At 33.6% G+C, this 20,554-nt stretch overlaps 1 pseudogene; it reads left to right on the forward strand.

The window, feature by feature from the left end:
* The first annotated feature begins 300 nt into the window (after positions 1-300).
* Positions 301-20,554, forward strand: part of LOC143640355 (kynureninase-like) — a 75,903-nt pseudogene continuing 55,649 nt past the window's right edge.

Genomic DNA, 20,554 nt, shown 5'->3' on the forward strand with positions numbered 1-20,554 from the left:
GTTGCTGCCCTGCCTCTTAGTTCAGATAAATTCAAGCAGTGTTTTTGATTTCAGATTTCTCCACACCCGTAGGCGCCACAGCACCACCTGAAAGGCGGCTGCCCCAAGTCCTCCTCCCTTTGTCGGTGGAGGGTTGTCTCTGGCAGCTGGAGCCCACAGTGGGCTTTCTTTTTTTATTTTCTTGTATCCAATGTTCTGAGTCCCCAGGCTGCTCTGAGTGTCCAGTATTAAATTCCAGTGGAATCCCTCTTTCCCCCTACCCACATCACCATGAAGTTGCATGTCTGCTACTTTGGTCTCATGCCACGTAACAGCTTGGAAAGCAGTCTACACTACTCTGCCATCTTCCCAGATTCAAGGTCATACTTCTTGGACAAGGTGATTTCTGAGGTGAGTCAGGCTGAATTAAAATTTATTAGAAAAACTGGATATAGGAGAGATTGTATGCTTTCACATAATTTGGTAGTAGTATAGGTCAGTTTAGTACACAGAACAAAAACAAGACAGGAGAACCTGTAGACTTCCTGTGGGGTAGGGGGGTAACTTATGGTGTTAATCTTAGCCTATAGGGAATGTTTTAGGAGGAGAAATAATTGCACCAGACTTTCTTTTACATGGGTCATTTTTTTTTTGGTTCTGGAGATTTATCCCAGGGGTGCTTAACTACTAAGACACATCCCCAACCCAACAGGGTCTCACTGAGTTGCTTAGGGCCTTACTAAGTTGCTGAGGCTGGCTTTAAACTCTCGATCCTCATGCTTCAGCTTCCTGAGCCACTAGGATTACAGGCCTCCACCACCTTGTCTGGCTCATTTTGACAATTTTGACCAGAGAGAAGACAGAAGAAATAATAATTTGGTAGCAGTTACAGTTTGCAATCCAGAGGAGAGAAGGCCTATGTTGGTACACAGCCTGCAGAAATGGAGAAGACAAAGAAAGGGGCAATGAATGTTGAAGGTGAGAGATAAGAAAGAACCAAAAAATTTCTGTCAGGTTCCCAGGTCTAATTGTGGGTGAATATTGAAGGAAGAATCAGGCAGAATGATGAATTTGACACATTGCAGATTTCTAGGTAGAAATCAATATTCATCATTCTCTTGAATATATATGAATCTGAAACTCAAGGAAAAAAATCTGTGTTGGAAATAGAGAGCTATGATTATTAATAAGTCAAAAAGAATGAGATTATTCAGAGAAAAACTAATGAGTAGAACAGTGAACTGAAGAAGTAATGATATGGATAATATAATCAAAGTCTAGCAAGGACAGAAAGAAAGAAGAATTGGTGGTTACAAATAAAATATAAAGAATGTAATAATAAAACAAAACTAGAGCATAGACTATTTGAAGAGAGCAATAGTAAATAGTAGAATCAGGGAGAGATAATAAGGTAGGATTGGTACAAGGGTTGTAGGACTAGTAATTGGAAAATTCTCTTAGCACTCCACTGAGGGTAGTTCAAATATGACTAGAGATTTCTTATCTCCAGAAGTGTGTTATTTCTCCTGCAATTCTTAGCCAGCTTTGTTGGCATTTTAGTGGGAGTAGAAATGAAGAAGGAGGGGGTAGGATAAAAAGGAGGAGGGGGAGGAGAAGAATAGAAAGAAGAAGGAGTATAAGGAAAGGAAAAGAAGGATAAGGAAAATAAGGACGAGGAGATGGAGAAGAGCATTAAAAGAAAGTAAGCAAAACAGAAATTCGAGCCATGCTTGTAAGCTTGAAGCTTGAAATCAACTATGCGACACAGACTGAATAGAGATAGAACAGAGACTGAAATAAAATACAGGAATAATGAACTCATATAGGGGTCACAGAAGAGGATAAAATAGAGGTCAAAGTTCTTTGTTCTGCTGAAGACCATGAAATCAAAGCTCAGTGCAGATGGAGTTTGGGAGATGAAGCAGGACAAATGAACAGGGTTAGGGGGTAGCTACTGGAGTTCCATATTTTGAGTTAATATTTGACCTTAGATGAAGGTGGACTGAGGAATAGGTGACTAATGTAGAAAGAAGTTAAGACCATTTGGTTTAAGAAGGTCCAAATGAATATTTTAGTTCATTCAAGCTGTAACAATGAACTATCATAAACTGATAGTCATTTCTCACAGTTCTGGGAAATCCAAGAACAAGATGCTGGCCCTAGCCACTTGGAAGATAAATATTTTTATCTTTTAACACTTCAAATTTCTGAAATACCAAGGTTGTCTTTTCTGCAACTTATTCCTTCATCAAAAATTATAGCTTCAGGCAGGGACTGTGGGTTTGTGTCTGCCTAGCACAGGCAGGACCCGGGTTTGATCCTCAGTACCACATAAAAATAAAGGCATTGTGTTGTGTCCATCTACACCTAAAAAAAAAAAAAAATATATATATATATATATATATATATATATATATATATATATATATATATATATAAAATGATAGCTTTGGACTGGGGTTATGGCTCAGTGGTAGAGTGCTCACCTAGCACATGTTAAGGCCCTGGGGTCGATTCTTAGCACCACATAAAAATAAACAAATAAAATAAGTATTTTGTGTCCAAATACAACTACAAAAAAAGAGATAGCTTCTTTTTTAAAAACGCCCCTTTCTTGTCCCGTTTTGTCTAATGCAACAAATGGTAACCAAGGTACCTATGTAATATTTACTTTTGCAACCCCGTTTGTGTAATACCACGTGTTTATTACATGTGTCATTTCCCTCCAGGTTGTTTTGTCATCGCATCCTATGAGTTATCATTTTTCTAGGCTGCAAATATAGTTTTCTTAATATAGACACTAATCTTTAAAGCAAAGCCATAATTTCGAGTTTTGTTATGGCAGTGCCTTAATTTCACCTATGCGTCTTTGTACTTGTCAATTTTCCTGAGATAACAACCCCAAACTTAAATGCTTATATTTCTAGATTTTTCTTTCACTCGCATAATTACATGTTATTTATTGTACTTTGGCTCTTTGTTTCTGCTTAGCTCTGCTCTAGAACCTAGGCTGCAGATACCTTCGATAAAGGACATGCCAGTTTTGTTTCTGAAGCAAGATGGAGGGAGTTTAAATACAAAGGAAGAGGAGAAGAAGGGGAAAAATATACAACCTTATATACAAACTAAATTGACCTCTCTTTCTAATGACTTAAATTTGTTTTCATCATGGGCTGAGTTTCTTTCCCAGAGATTTTTCAATGTTACATGCAACTGGGACAAGTTAAAACAATAAGAACTAACATATTTTCTAAATTCTAGAACTATTCTAAGAAATTCCCAAATATTATTTCATGGGTAACTGAGAATTATTATACCTATTGTTACAAAAAAAAAAAACAGCAAATGAGCCATGAGTCATTTAATAACTTTCTCATTGTAGTGTTAGGGGAAGACTCAAAAGCTAAACCTAGGTGTGTCTGACAATAGGAACCATGCTTTTAACTGTTGTTCAAGCTACCTGTGGAAGTTACATCTGTCCAACATGGGTTCTAGCTGGGAAACTACTGGAGAAATAATTATGAGTTATGTTGGTAAAATATAGTATAAAAACGAACATTAACTATAGGATATATTCAAAAGTCATGAGTTGCAGAAGAAAGAATGGGTGGAATTTTTCTATATCTACCATATAGAATATAGAATACGGTGAGTTTATGTTAAGTAGCCATAGCTGTAAATCCGAACCCTGCAGCTATCAGTATGGCATTTGGACCCAGAAATGAAGAGAGAGAAGAGAATAGAAGAGGATAGGATATTGATGCACTAAAAAGCAATAGTATTCAATAAAATGGCCAGATTTGTATATCCTTCTGGTCATCAATCACCTGCAGCATTTTTTATACATTTAATATTTGTATTTCCTGATAGAAAATAATTGCTAAGTTAATCAAATATTGCTTTTAAGAGACAGTATAATATGTTTTGATTCTTTTATTCCTGGGGAAAATCTTGGATAAATGACATTTTCACTGCTCTCAATTTCTATTTGTATGTTTCAACCTATTCTGAGTGAAAGCAAGCACTTAAATGCACTATCAAATCGAAGATAGACCCTCAGGAAAAGTGGTCTCATTTACATGCAGCTTATAGTGCTTTTTGTAAGAACATGTTTGACTTTGCACTTTTCCTTGGTAGCAAATGGGAACAGAATAAATGTAGTGTGTAGAATTCAGTTGACATCTTAAAAACCTTAATAGCCTTTGGTTCATTTTATGCTATATATTTCTAACAATGCAAATTTTCAGGAGAGTAAAATCTCTGGTATTTTAAAGAGAGGCATTTGCATGATTTCAGATTTCAAAAAAAAAAAAAGTAGCTCATGTGATATTCCCAGTGCCTAACAAACATTTTAAAATAAAGGACCCATACACTTAGTTCTCATTCAGTTAAATTAAATAGAAATTGAGTATTTGAAAATGTGTGTGCTAAATGTGAAAATCATTCTTCTAATGATTTTTCTACTGACCTGCTGAATGAGAAATTACTTAAGAATCCTATAAGAAAATAAAAATGTAATGACATTTTCTTTGTCGAAGATAACCTGTAAAACATTTCATATGCAAATAATTTGAAGTCAGAACAAAGAATAATTCTATTTTAAAATGTAGGAAACAATTGCAAATGGGCTCAGCTTTTTTTTTCCCCATGAAATAGTTACAAGAATAAGTAAACTATAAATGCAAATGATCATCCAGTATACAATCTAAAGATATGAACATGAGGTCACATAAATAATTTCAGGTGAATTCTCTTTGTTGACTTAATTGAAGTCACTACGCAGCTGGCGTTTTGACCCATCTATGACTGTACATGAAATTAGTGGGCAAATCCTTGGAGCACCTGGAAAGCCACCTGGAAACAAAATTCAGCGTCCCAATCAATCTCAGAGTTTGTGTGACTCTGTATTTGAGCAATGGTCTACAAATTCTTTTACATGAAAGTTGTTTGCAGTCTATAATTTGCAATTTTTTACTTTCTCTGGAAAATGTCTGTTAATTGGGAAGAAAAATGATCAGTAACTTAGGAATGATTATTTGTAATTAAAAGTATGATCCTGGCTTTGAAGCCACTTCAGTTCCTTTGGGAATTGGAGGTGGAAAAGATGAGTGGATTGTTCATAACTAAAAAATAGTTTTTTGAAACTTTTGTCAATTCAAATTTCTCTTTTATCAATTCCATTTTACTATCAAAATTTGCTGGTAGGTGGGGCTGAGGTTGTGGCTCAGTGGTAGATCACTTGCCTAGCATGTGCGAGACACTGGATTCAATCCTCAGCACCACATACAAAAATAAACAAGTGAAATAAAGGTGTTGTGTCCAACTACAACTAAAAAATAAATATTTTTAAAAAGAAATAAATAAAATAAAAGTATTGGGTCCAACTACAATTAAATAATATTTTTTAAAGAATTTGCTGGTAGCACACCTAACTTTGAGCACATTGCTGCATGTATTTGCATTGGTCATTTTCATTAAAGAACTGTACTATGTTTCTTCAAGTTTATCAAACACATTGACACAGTCATTCTGGCTTTCTTTCATTAAGTGAATTCACAGTGATTTAAAAGTTATACTTGACCTCATAGATATGAATGATAAACGGGAGTGTTAAAAATATCTTAGATCATTATGATAGTGTGTTCCCAGTGGTGGAAATTTGGGGTAATGAAAAAAAAATGATACAGCAAGAGCTGTTTCTTAAAAAACTTTTTTGGAGACCCTTCAAATGCACATGCAGTTATAAGAAATTATATAGGAAGATTATCTATAACTTTAATTTCTCTCAGTAATAGCATCTTGCAAAATTATAGTACAATATCATAGCCAGAATATCTACATTGAGTAATTCATTGGTCTTTATTTTTTTTTTCTTTTTACAATTTTACTTATATTCGTTTGTATCCATAGGTGTTTGTCTAGTTCTATGTAATTTGATTATATGTCTGGGTTCATGTAGCCACCACCACAATCAAGATCCAGAATGGTTTCATCACCACAAGATTTTCTCCTGATACCCTTAAAACCATATATCCTTTTCTCACCTACTTGGCCCATACTTACTCCTTTGCACCCATTAATCTATTTTCTATTCCTGTGAATTTGTCATTTCAAAACTATGATATCATACAGTATGTAAACTTGGGATATTGGCTGGCTGACTTTACTTGATTTTTTCCCTTTCCCTACCTGCTTCTTTCACTCCTTCCTTTCTTCCTTCTGAAGCTGGGGATTCAACCTGGGGTGCTCAACCATTTAGATACATCCCAGTTTTTTTATTGTTTTATTTTGAGACAGGGTTTTAACAAATTTCTGAGGCTGGTCTCAAACTTATGATCTTCTTGTCTCTTTAGTAGCTGGATGACAGTGATCATAAATAGTATATATTTTTTAAATTTTGGTTTCCACAGTTAATTTTTAGATTGCATAAAGAATTTCATAATTTGGTCTTGTATCTTATAACTTTGATGAGCTTATTTATAAGTTCTACAAACTCTATAAATCTGGGCAGCCCTTAGGATTTTCTGTGTGGACAGTTATGTTATTTACAAATAAGAATGTTTTTACTTCTTCCTTTGGGTGTCTTATTTATTTAACTGGCCCTATTTCACTGGCTGGAACTAATACTGCATTCAATTTAGAGTTGTGAAAATTCACATTCTTGCTTTGTGCTTTGCTTTAGGAGGAAAGCACTTAATCTTTTACTGTTTTGGTCAGGGCTCTTCAGAGAAACAAACAAACAACAACAATAACAACAAAAGAATACAAATATATTCATCACAAAATTTATAATAAGAAATTGATTCACACATGATTGTGGAGGCTGTGAAATCCCACAATCTCTGCAGCCTGGAGACCCAGGAAATCTATTGCCACAGATCAAAGGCCTGAGGGCCGGAGAACTGCTGATAAGTTCTCATTGAGGGTTGGAAGGTCTGAGAACCAGAAGTGACAAGGGCAAGAGAGGGTCCATGTTTCTGCTCCAACTGTTAGGCAGAGGGAGGGTGAACCCAGCCTTTCTCCACAATTTCTGTTCTAGTGAGGCTCTCAACATCTTGCAGATGTACACCCACGTCAGGGAGTTCCATCAGCTTTACTTAGTTTACCAATTCAAATGTTACTCTCTTCTGGAATCACCCTCATAAACACACCTAGAAATTATGTTCAACTATCTCGTGTCACAGTCAAATTGACACAAAATTAATCATCATATTTACCATTATATATGATGTTAACTGTGAGGTTTTTTTTTAATCAGGTTTAGCAAGTTTCTTTCTATTCTACTACTAGTTTTTTTTTGAGTAATTTTATCAAAAAGTGGTATCAACAATGTAATTCTGCAACCTGTACACTCAGAAAAATGAGAAATTATATCCTATCTGATTCAGATGTATGATATGTCAAGATCATTGTACTGTCATGTGTAAAACAAAAAAATGTGGTCTCAAATTTTTCAAATGCTTTTTCTGCATCTATGAGATGATCATGTCATTTTGTCTTTTGTTCTATTTATGCCATGCATTGTATTAGTTGGCTTTTAAAATAAAATTCTCCAGTAAACATACCTTTTATTCCTGATGTAATTCCCATTTGATCATTGAGTATAACTTTTTTACATGCCACAAAAATGTGTTTTCTAGAATTTTTTAAAATTGCCTCTAATTTAATGAATTATTTACTTATAACTTTTTTTAAAAAAATGTCTTATCTTCTATTTTAATTTCAGGGTAATTCTAGCTTCATAAAATGATTTGGGAAATGTTCAATCTTCTACTATCAGTGCTATATTATATAAGATTAGTTTTAATTCCTCCTAAAGTATTTGTAAATTTTTTGTGAAGCTATCTAGTCTTGGGAATTTATTTGCAGGGGGGGGACTTTTAAACTGAAAAGGAAGTTCCTTTCGTGATTATGAGATTATTCAGGTGAACAGTTTTTTATCCTGATGAAGTATTTATCAGTGGTCTTAATTAAAGTATTAATCTGTGGTCTTCTACCACTTGGTTCATTTCTTCTGAGAGAAACTTCTCAGTGCTCATTGCTGTTTCTACTATTGTTCTTATCACGGGAAAGATCTGTAGGGATATTCCCTGAATCAAACTTAGTACTTAGGATTTATTTCTTTTCTCTTTTTATTATCTGTTCTGATAGGGGTTTATCAGTTTTACTGATATTTGAAAAAAGTAGCTTTTGGTTTCATTGACATTTTTATAGCCACGTCTGCTTGTTTATGATTACCTACCACAATATAACATTTTCCATCTATCTCATTTTTACTACTTATGTTTGTGTTCTAAATCAGTTTCTTTTGGAATAAAGTTAGGTCATGCTCTTAAAAATCACCCGTGCAAATCTCTTTGATTGGTATATGAATGTTCTTCAATTCAAGATGGTTTGTTTGACTTAATTTTTTTTGAATTTTATAACAATATCAAAGTGTTACATCTTCAGTAGAAACTTTCCTTTGAACTATGTATGTGAATCTTTTATGAGCTAAGAATACTCTCATGATGTTGAGCAGTGAACAACTCTCATGAGAGTAAACAACTGATGATCTACAGTGTGTTATGTTCCTCATGTGTGATGTTTGGGAAATTAGTGTATTAAATGCATTTAAATAAAGATTTTAAGGTTATTTTATTATTTAGTTATAAGCACAAAATTTGTACATATTTATGGGATACTATATGATATTTTGATGCATGCTACATATTCGCAATAGTTAAATCAGGATTAATATATCCTTAAATATTTATGATTTCTTTTGGTAAATACATTCAAAATTCTTTTATCTTTTTTAAATAAGTAGCACATTATTGTCATCTATACTTACCTCCCAAACAATATTATTTAGTAACCATTGATCATCCTTTCCCCATCTTTCCCTTCCCCTTACTCTCCCTAGCTTCAAATAACCACCATTCTACTGTCAACTGCTCTGAGATAAACTTATTTTTTTAAAGATTTTACATATAAGAGAGACATACATGTCTTTCTGGGTCTGTATTAATTAATTTAACAATCTCCGGTTCCATTCATATTGTTGCAAATTATAGAATTCTATCCTTTTAAATGGCTAAATGGTATTCCATTGTGAATATCTCCAAAATTTTCTTTATCCTTTCATCAGTTGATAAAGTCTTAGGTTATTTCCATTTGTTGGTTATTGTGAATACTGATGCAGTAAACATGGGAGAGTAGATTTGATGTATGAGGTTTTCAGTTAACAATGAGTTTGTCTGAACATAAACTCATCATATGTCCAAGAGCAACTGTGTTCTAGACATTGATCTTAAAAGGAATTATAGATATGTCTGCCATTCTATTTGTTGTCTCTTTCTTTGCTTCTTTCTCTTTCTCAGTTTCCTATGAATAATTTTTAGGCTCTATTTTGTCTTATGAATGTTGCTTTTTGGTAAATAATGTGTGCCATTTTTCTATTAATTGCTCTCTATAATAAAACATATGTAACATCACAGTCTATTTGTACCAGTGCTTTATCACTGATGAAAATATTATATTTACTTTACATTTTGGTCCCATTACACTCTTCCATTATTAAAATAGTCAAATTATTTCTGCTACATGTATTAGCATCACAACAGATAGTATTTTAATTTTTGCTTCATACATCAAATATAATTCTTAAAACTAATAAGACAAAAAAAGTAATTTAATATAATTTACCTCTGTTTTACTTATTCTGTTTTCATTCTTTGTATTCTAGAATTTCAAGTACATTCCTTTATTATCATTTTTTTACTGTTAGGAGAGTTTCCTCCAACCATTTTCTACATTTATGCCTGCTGGTAACAAATTTTCTTAGTTTTCCTGGGTAGTATAATATTTCTCTTTCCCCATTAGGCCAAGATATAGCTTTCCAGACATAGAATTTTTGGTTGATGAAGTTTTTTCATCTCTTAGAAAGCATTGTTCCAGTTCCTCCTGGCCTGTGCAGATTCGGATGAAGAATGCCCTGCCAATGGAATTTATTCACTTCTGTGTAATATGCATTGTTTTCTCTAGTTGCTTTAAAAATTTTTCCTTTTTCTTTAGTTTTTAAAAGTTTAACTATATGTTTTGGTATAATAATGAGGCAACAATTTCTTTAGATTTATCCTACTTAGATTTCACTCAGCTTCCTGGATCCATAGAATTAAAGAATTTTACCAAATTCTGAAAGTTTTCAGCTATTTTTTGAGTAGTCTATAAGTTTCACATCTTTCTAATCTATTTCTGAAACTCTAATGATATAAATATTTGATTTATTTGTTATTGTTTTCTGTCCCAAAAGTCCTAATGCTCTGTCCATGTTCTTTATAGGCTATATTTCTTTTGATGTTCAGATTGACTAAAGTCTATTGATCCTTTCTCAAGTTCACTATATCTCTCTTCTATATTCTCTATTCTACTTTTTAGCCAAGACTCCAATTTAAAAAATGTGTTATCACATTTTTCATTTATATATTTTCCATTTTGCTCAATTTTATATAATTATTTGCTGCATTTTCTACTTTTGGATTTGTTGCACAGGAATTCAAAATTCCTCATTGATCTGATTTAATATATTTATCATACAGTCCCAACATTTGCTCCATCTCAATATTGGTGTCAGTTGATTTTCTGTTATCACTCCTGTTGCAATTGTACTCCCTCTTGGAATGGCTGGTGATTTCCAATTGTATCTTAGACATTTGATACCTTAAATTGGGTGACTATATATCCTATTTAGGTCTTGTATGTTAGCTGAGAGTTATCCTGTCTAGATTTAATAGGTAGCATCTAGCCTAACTTTGTTGGCTGTGTTCCAAAGAAAATGCAGATTGGTGAGCTCTTGCAATGCTTTTCTGGTCTGCTTCATTCTTCTGGTTCACTTGAATTCTTGCTGAATCACTGCTTGTTCTGCCTTTGAGGGCAGAATATGCTTCTCCAGGCTTTCCAGTGTTGAATAGTGTCAGGTCCTATGTAACAGTTTATTCAGGGCTGCACAAACTGATCAATGAGGAGATTATGAAAAAACAAACAGACACAAAAGTGGATAAAAAGATGGGCATGGTGGTTCAGCCTGCCTCTGGTGGAAGATATAAAGATTTATTGAGAGAGAGAAAGCGACTTCAAGATAATCAAAGCTGAAGTTGAGGGTAAAAGCAGCCCAATTAGGGCTTATCAGCTTGTGCGTATAATTGTCTACCTCCAGGCAGCAGGTGTTTGAACCCAAGGTTATGAACTTATAAATTCTGTGGCTGGTACAGAATCTCCCTTTGAAAATGGTGTCACCATATTGATTGGGAAATCTTTAGGTGCAATACCTTTTAGGTGCAATACCATTGCACCTAGAAATTCCCAAGGGAGGTTTCACCTCTGTGTCTGGTCAGTTCAAAGACCCATAATTCATTTGCTACTCCTGACATGTTAGGACACAGGGTATCCAGATATGGAAGATGGAAAGTATATTCTCTGGTCTGTTCTCTCAGCACTCAGTGCTACTGATTTTTCTCATTTATCTCTGATGTTTTCTTTCAGGGTTGCAAGACATCTTCTGTCACAGGGAAGAGAGAGAAGTAGTAGGGTACAACTGGTGTACTACCAATAAAAGCAGTTTTGGGAGATCCCAGGGCTAATTTATCTTCTGTTTTGGGGTAGAGGCCTGGGAGATAATGGGCCTGCTTGTACCACCAATGTGGGTGGAAGGACTTGCATACTGCCTGCCAGTAATGGGTGTGGGATGGGTTGGCAGGTTGAGATACACTGATGGTGCTACTTCAGACAGATTGGGTTCCTGCCTCCACAGGGCAGTGGGTCTTACTGCTATGTTCCTGCTCACCTTTCCCTTTCTAATCAAAGAAAGAAGATTTGTATGAAAGATTAAAAGAAGATTAATGAGAAATGAAAAGAAAACCCGGGGCTCCAATAGTGTGTCTATCCTCAAGTCCATAGGATATATTTCCTTCAACTTTTCATAATCTCTTAACTGCTTTTGTAGCATTTAGTTATATTTAGAGGGGAGAAGAATGAAAAAGTGAGTCTATACCATGTTGTTTTTGACTGAACTTTATACTTAAATATATTGGCATAGATCTAGAAGATTACTGCCTGTCCTTTTGTCTTCCACCAATGTAATATTTAGATCTCTCATTGGCTTTCAATGTGATAAACCATTAAAAAAGTAATGAAAATCAAAGACAATGACCCTGAGATAGTTAAGTCTAACATCATCATTTTTTTCCTTCATCAAAGTTTTCCTTCATCTCTTTGGCTACTTTCTAAAATTATATTTGATCAATATTAGCATATTTATCAATAAACACTTATTCATTTATGTGACAAATATTGCTTAAATGACTGCTATGCTACAGGTTCAATTCTAGATAAAAATATACAACAATAAAAAAAGGATTAGAAATGTTTCTCACAGAACTGGCATTCAAGTGGGAGGAGTCACCTGGTTTGGTAGTGATTACCTGTTATCCCAGCTATTCAGGAGCATGAGAAAGGAGGATCTCAAGTTCAAGGCCACCCTGGGCAATTTAGCAAGACCCTGCCACAATATAAAAAATAAAAAGGGCTGGGAATGTAGCTCATTGGTAAAGTGCTTCTGGGTTTAGTCACCAGTACCAAATAAAACAAAAACACAACAAAAAGAGTGGGAAGAGACAGTCTTTAGAAATTAAATGGTAAAATGTAATATACTTTGTTTGATATGTGATCTTGCAAAAATAAGCCAGTCCAAGAGGGAACAAATTGTATTAGGAGTATGGGAATTTTACATTGGGAGATGATGGACAATCTCACTTAGAAAATGTTTGAAAAAAGACCTTCATCTAGTAAGGAAGAACTCTTTAGAATCATCTTTGGAAGGACTTGTGCATTAGTTTCTGAGAATTGGGTTATTTTAAAGACTATTACAAATTAATCCTATGAATGATCAGAAAGATGTAGCTCAGTTACTTAGCACTTTTCCATCAGGGAGGACTGTACTAAAAAATTACAGTCCATCATGGCCCCAAAGCAGAGCCAGAGTCTATGTTACATCTCCTAAGATATTTGATTAATGTTAGCCAATTGAATATCAGGTGCTGCCATTGTTGGCTTTATCCTAATGTTATGAAACTTTAGTTTTGAAATCACAGTGACAGCATCCAATAAACTCAAATAAATAAAAACCTTACATGTTATAACAGGATCTGAAAATTATAGCTCATAGCTGGTCTAAAACCAACCTCCCCTGTCTGTAAACACTCTCTACTGCTGCTTTCTTGGCTTAACTATGTAGGTGAGTAGTTAGCAGGGAGGCTTATGGTCTGCAAAACAAAAAATACCAACTACTCAACCTTTCTCAGAAAAAAATTTTCTTACCCTTGCCATAGAGGTAGGAAAACTTTATTAATTAACTTAATTATTTAATAATTCAAAACTTTTTTTTTACTGCACAGGAAATCTATTTAATAATTTACATGGCAGATAATTTTGTGTGTATTTAAACAAATAACAACAGTTATTATTGCTTTAGCTATAATCACTTTTAATAGTTAAAATTCAATTTTAAAATATGTGACACTATTCTGAAAGGCATAATTTCACACATCATATCAGGAAACAATAGGCAAAATTTCTCACTCAATCTTTTTTTTTTTTAAGCTAAGCACTTTGTCCCAAACAAATGGTACCATGTGTATGACAATAGTATTAGTATTAGTATTTTAAATCTATAAATATTGAACAGATGAATCTTAATCCTATCACATTGATCAATATTTATTGAGCCCTTGAAACCATGTTAGATATTTTCAGAGGAACAAATAAATATTTGGGAGAGGAAGTGATTGAGTCCACTTGTTGTAAATAAATAGGATAGCAAGAGGACTAATTCAGGGAGAAAGTGTAGAATTTAAAAATAGAAAGAAATGGAGGGGAGGTCCCGTTTTGTTTGTACATTAATGATGAAAAAATTCTTTCGGTTATGAAAATAATGCAATTCAGTGCTAAAGATGTGACAGGGCTTCCTAAAAAGGTCATTATAACTGTCACCATTATAATGCAGCTATTTCATTCTTCAGGGTGATCTACTTTGATTGTCTCAAGAGTTACCCTTCTGGAAGCTGTCATAGAGACTTCCTGTCTACTTGTAGTCTGTGAATGCAGAATGTAAACACATTCTTTAACTATTTTTTGTTTGTTCCATCTTATTTGTCAAGATATAAGGCTAAGGCCATGTAGACACCAGTAGGCTCTAAACACCTTAAATTAAAGTCTGCTGTAAACTATAAGGTTGAAGTCTGAGCCATCAGCCTTTCCTCCAGATAAGCTCCTAAATTGTCACATGCCATAAAGTAATATCTTGCCCTTAGCAATATGGACCTGAAGCAATCGTTCAATTAACTTTTAGCATTATTGCATATTCTGCCCAAGTCTACATTTTCTAAGCAGATTCTTTCGAAGAGAAATCAGCATTGCCAACCATGGGTTTCTGGACTCTGATGTATTGATTGACTCAATACAAACAAAGAAATAGTCAAATGAAACTTACCCATTTTATTAAATTAAATCATCCTCTAGAAATGGAGAAGAAACCATAATACTTGAAGTGATAAAAGAGAACAACTTTTGCCTTCTAACTGCACCTAATCTAATTGAAATCTTGATAGCCAACAGCAAAAAACCATTTTTCATCATCTAGGAACTGCAAATGGAGCAGCAATAAAAGGGACAAAGATTGATCATTCAGTTCACTAAAATAATTATGACATTATTAATTTTTATTTTCAGAATGAAGAATTTAAGCAAAAGTTATAAGATTTTCAAGCATTCAGAAGGTATAGAGAATAATATAACAACCACTTACATCACATGCACCAACCTGTTTTGCTGACTCAGTATTCTCTCATATTTGTGCCAGACCCACAAAAATCTTTACAGGCATAGTTTAAATTCACTGTATATCCTTCTTCATCCTCTCCTCTCTGAATTTTCAGATAGCTACTATCCTGAATCACTTCTATCTCTTACAACATGTATATACTTATGGGTTTCAGCCTTGTGACTCCAAAACATGGCACTTTGGCATTTGAGAAAATTGCAGATGCAAGAAGCCCTCCCTAAACTTCCCTTGCCCTTCTTCCCTGGAGCATATCATAAAACTTTTATTCTAGAAGAATCCTCCATGTGCCTGGAGAAAAGGAATTCCTCTAAAGGCATAGGGCTACAGAAAAGAATCAGAAAAGAGTACACTTTGCTAGATTCCTCCCAGTTTATTAACATCATACTTCCTCATGATTATTCACTTCTTCATCAAATTTAGCAGAAAATACACAGATGCTCTTCTGAAGGCTCCTGTGTCAAATAAAACAAATACATTCATGTTTTTTTCTCTTATTATTTTGTCCTTTATTAGAGGTTTCTCTGCCATGAACGTAGCAATGGAAGAGGAAAATATTTTGTCCTCTAGAGTATTACATTACTATATATACTAAGAAAAAAATATATAATCTGTTTGTATGTTTTAACACTTTATGTAATCTAATACAGTACATATTCATATTTATGTACTGTATTTATGTAATATATTATTATGTACTATATTTATGTACTGTATTATTATGTACTGTATTTTGAATTTTTAAAGTTTTAATACATGTAGATCTAGTTCATTTATTTTCATAACTTCTCACAAATCTATTAAATGAATAACTTCATATTAATTTCTCCATTATTCAGGTTAGTGAGCATTTACATTGTTTACAGATTTCTTTTAGTATAAATAATCTTGCAAAAATTATTCTTTTCCACAAATTCTTGTGTACATGTGCATGAATTTTGTATAGTTTGTACCTAGACATGATATGCTGAGTTGTAAGATGAAATTTTTAAATTATTTTTTAAGAATTATAGTACTTTAAAATATTTCAATTTATTGACATTTCTTTTTTAAGTTAATATTATATTTTAATTTTCTCAAAATGATGGGTTGAAAATGGTGTCTGAATTTCCATTTCCCAGATTTCCAGTGAATTAGAAATCTTTTAATGTCTTGTGACTTTTATTATGTTACCTGCTTTTGACACATCTGGATCGTTATAGCTGCCTTTTGGGGGGAGGTAATAATTTTTGTCTGTCTCTTCCTCGCTTACTGTGTGGTTGCTTTTAATATTTACTCTTTTTTCTTTTAGTGTTTTGCAGTTTCTCTACCATATGTCTAATTGTGAAAATAAATTTTCCTCCACTCTCAGAGTTTTTGTTTCCTTCCTGAATCTTGAGTTTACCTTACATCAACTTTTAGAAAAAAATTTAACTATTGTATATTTTGATATTTCTACCCTCTTATTTGGTTTTCTTTCTCTGAAATAGCTCTTTTATGTGGTTAGAAAATTTTAATACTTTTTTTCTTCTGAACGTCATTGTTTTTCAACTATCAGTCTCACTGTGCTGCCTACTATTTAATTTTCTCAGGTTATCTACCAGGTTGCTAATTCAGCTTTTTAACCATATCCAACCTTGTAATTAACCTTTCTGTTAGGCTTTCTTTGTTAAATTCTTAATTCTTTCAAAATTTGCCTCTAATGTATTTAATTTTTACATGTTATTTCTAGTACACTTTCAAATCTGTATCTCTTTTTATATTATACACCATATGTCATTTTTAGGCTTTTATTCATCAATTGATTCATTAATTGATTTATTCATTTAATAGTTACTTACTCATCATCTGCTTAGTGTCAGATATTGTTACAGTGATAAATGATAAATCATTGCAAATCAGACAAAGCCACCACCATCATGGCACTTGTATTCCAGTCAGAAAACAGAAAGTAAGCCTCTTATGGATTTCATATTACTTGTTAATCACACTAATCATTTGGAGTCACTAGAACACTAAACAATTATCCAATTATTCAAAATGGATCAATTCTAGTTTTTTTTTTCAGAAATAGAATCATTACCAGGGTAAGCCTGGCCATATTGCTTTTCTGCTTCATAAGTTCATTTGAACACTATATACTCTTAGAAGGATCTTTCCTTTTTTTTACCTCAATACTCACAGTCTCACAGCTCTTTAAAATCCACAGAAACAAAACCATAATTATATATCCCAGTATCAGTCACAACACAGGACTCAAAGGTCATTCTCTGGATTTAAATCTCTGTTGGTTTAAGTCATTTCTTTAATTACTAGTCTTGTCTTACAACTCTTCAACCATTTAAAACCTTCTACTCTTCAGAACAAATGATTTGTCATTCTCTGAATATCGCTGTTCATCAAATTCTCTGAAGAGTCTCTTTGACTTGTTCTAACTAAATAGCTTTTACTGATTTCTCATCCACACACTTTGTAGTACTGAGCCAGAATTGGGGGGAACTTTTCTCTTTTATCCTCACAGATCTTGTAGAGGAGGAAAAATATTTTCTCCCTATAATTTTTGAATTCTTAGTTAGGACAGTTCTCTGTAACAAAAGGTAAATCAATAAGAGAAAAGCAAGTTTATTAACATGTATACCTCATGTGTACACTTGAGGATCTCAGTGTAATGAGTAAACCTCAAAAAGGTAGCTTGGAATTCAGGAAGAAATATGATCTATGACCTGCAGAAAAGTTGACAGACTGCTAATAAGAGGGTGACTATGAAAAACAAAGAAAATAAGGGTGGGATTTTTTTTTTTTTTGCAAATTCGAGGTGGTATCTTCTTCATTGCCAAGAGAATCTAGTGACCTAGAATCTTCTCTTTCTGGAGCAGAAAGGGACACATCCTTACAGATGGCGATTTTTTTACAGATGTATGTTATGTTTCTTTTATAACTTCTGCTCTGTTTTCAGTGTTTCTTCTATGTCTTCAGTTTTTCCAAATAATCCACTCAAAATAATCCTATGCCAAAAGAGCATATGCTGGAGTGGTACAATCTCGTTTCCTCCACCTTATGTGTGCATGCGTGCACACACACACACACACACACACACACACACACACACACACATATATGTATAATTTTTTCTCTTTCCTAAATACCCCATGCTTGAATCTTGTTTCATAAGATCATAACACAGTAAAGATTTCCAGATATAGTCACTATAAATACAAGATGCACAGTTAAGATTCAGCTTTTAAATGATTATTTTTGAATATAAGTATATGCCAAAAAAAGGAAAATTGTTTATTTGAAATCTAAATTTAATTGAGTGTCCTGTATTTTGTCTAACAATCTGACTCTTAGTATCTTTATTTACTGTTATCCTGAAAGTAGCAGTCACCTTTCATTGAAGAATTTGATTCCCCTCTCTCTTTATTATTTCCATCATCACTGTTCCTTTTGCTGATTTTGGTGATTCTGCTATTCCCATAGATGATTCTTCCAATATTCTGTGTTCTAAATTGTTGACCTCCTTTTCTACATGGATTTCATCTTCCACCAATCTTATCAGGAGCATATATCAGACTCCACCATTACCATTAGCTACAGAAATTACGTATTTTTAATTTCAGTCATTCTGTTCTAAAAGCATAGCCTCCTCAATTTCCAGCTCACTGCCTTCTACTGCTTTCTATAATTATCCCATATTGAAAGACCTAAATAAGTTCATTTTACAACCACTTGACTTTTCCTCATCACTCATATCCTCATTTCTCTGCATACTGTTGAATTATGGTATATGTTCTTATAATCACTTCCCTCTTGTGCATATCCCCAACTATTTTATTTCCCCTTGCTTAATTGTGCTTACTAGCAAAACTCTAGCCTTGATTAAGTTAACTCAGAACATACTTCATACCTATGCCACACACCTAAACATAACTTTCAAAAACACATATCCTCATAAATGGTCTCAATCTAGATCATGGCCACTAATCTCAAGTGGTCTTATGGGAATTCCCAATAATATTTTCTTCATATATTCACTCTTTTCAGAAACTATTTCATACATTCTTCTTTCTTATAAAACTTTAAACCTCTACCACTTATTTGTTGATAAACCAAGTAAAAAATTGGAACTAAGAACAGATCATTGTGAAAGGAATGGATGAGGTTTATGAGTGCTGTTTTATTAGTCTGAAAAGGAAGAAAACCTTGCTAGAATAGGATCTAAAGAGAACTGCAGAAAAATTAAGAAACTAAATATGGTCAAATCTTTCCAGAAATTTTATGACATAGAGAAACAAATAGGGCAGCAGCTGAAGAGAAATAATGGGTCAAAGAGACTTTGATAATGAAATAAGTTATAGAATGTTTCCAAGACCATGAAAATAATCCTATAGGTAAGAAAAAGCTGCTCATCAGCAGATTTCTGGTAGTTGATCACTTGCTCTCCCATCTAAAGCTTTTCCCTTGTTCTTTTTCCTATTTCACTGGTTACTGATTAGGGTTTAGGCATTTTATATACTATTATTTACATCCGACATGCTCTCATTCAGACTTGGAATGTCACTCATACACTAATGACTCCTAAATTTCCATTTCCATCCAGAAGCTCTCCATCAAACTCTACATTTGCATTTCCAAATGGTCTTTTATGATCTTTCCTTGATGAAATTCAGCATCTCTGAAACTCAGTTCTATTCATCTTAAGTCATTTTCTCATTTGTCTTCAATATCTCAAGTTAATGGTTACACAGTCCTTTGTGACTTTTGTTGAAGTCAAACATCTTGATTTCATTTTTACTTTTTTTTTCTCCTTAATTTCAAGTCCTGTATGCAGTCTCATTCTCTCTTTTTCAAAATATTTTCTTAAATTCCACTTTTACCAATGTGGAGCAAGATACCATCTTCTCCATGTTGCGATCTTGCAGTAGCCCTCAATTAATCTTTCCTCTTTCTTTGCTTCTTTCTAACCTTTTTTGGAAACACAATATAGAGTGGCTTTTTTAAATTTAAAGGTCAATTTATTCTGTGAGAACTGGTTTATGTCTCCTTTCTTTACTGTATGTCCCCAATATCAAACACAGTGTCTGAGAATCAGTGAATGTGTACTTATGTACTCTTCCAATGGGGGCTTTAGCTATTGGAAGATTGAAGCATATTTCCTCAAAGAATTCTGGTTCGGTTTCTTCTAAATGTCCTTGAGATTAGACGAGGTTAGAACTATTTTAAAACTACTATCTCACAGAAATTTCTGGACTGTTTAGATAACATAAATTCAAATTCTAAACCCTTGTAAAAATAGGTCTCTGGTTGTGGCATTCCACTTGAGACAGGCCAGTTTCCTTCCCTCCTTCCCTCTGCCCCTCCCTCTCTCCCTTCCTTCTTTCTTTCCTCCTCTTTAGTGATGATGAACCATTCACAGAGTTGTGAAGGAGTCTAGGATTTTTCTGAAAAATCTTGGTTCTAACTTTCCACCTCACTCAGGCCCACGATTACCCAGATTGAAATTATCAGTCTACTCACCAGATTTGACTCTAATTTCCAACATTTATTAAAATTTGTAATGTCAGTTCATTTTATCAGTTTTATTATAAGCTTCCTTGTTAATTTTAAAAGATAACCTTAGTCTAATTTAGAATTTATAGTTGGTCATAGACATTTTGCTTGCAATATTTGAAACAGAGAGAATTTTCCTCTCTTAATTTAGATTATATAATGTTGGTAGTA

Source organism: Callospermophilus lateralis, unplaced genomic scaffold, assembly GCF_048772815.1.
Source record: "Callospermophilus lateralis isolate mCalLat2 unplaced genomic scaffold, mCalLat2.hap1 Scaffold_194, whole genome shotgun sequence".
NCBI lineage: Eukaryota > Metazoa > Chordata > Mammalia > Rodentia > Sciuridae > Callospermophilus > Callospermophilus lateralis.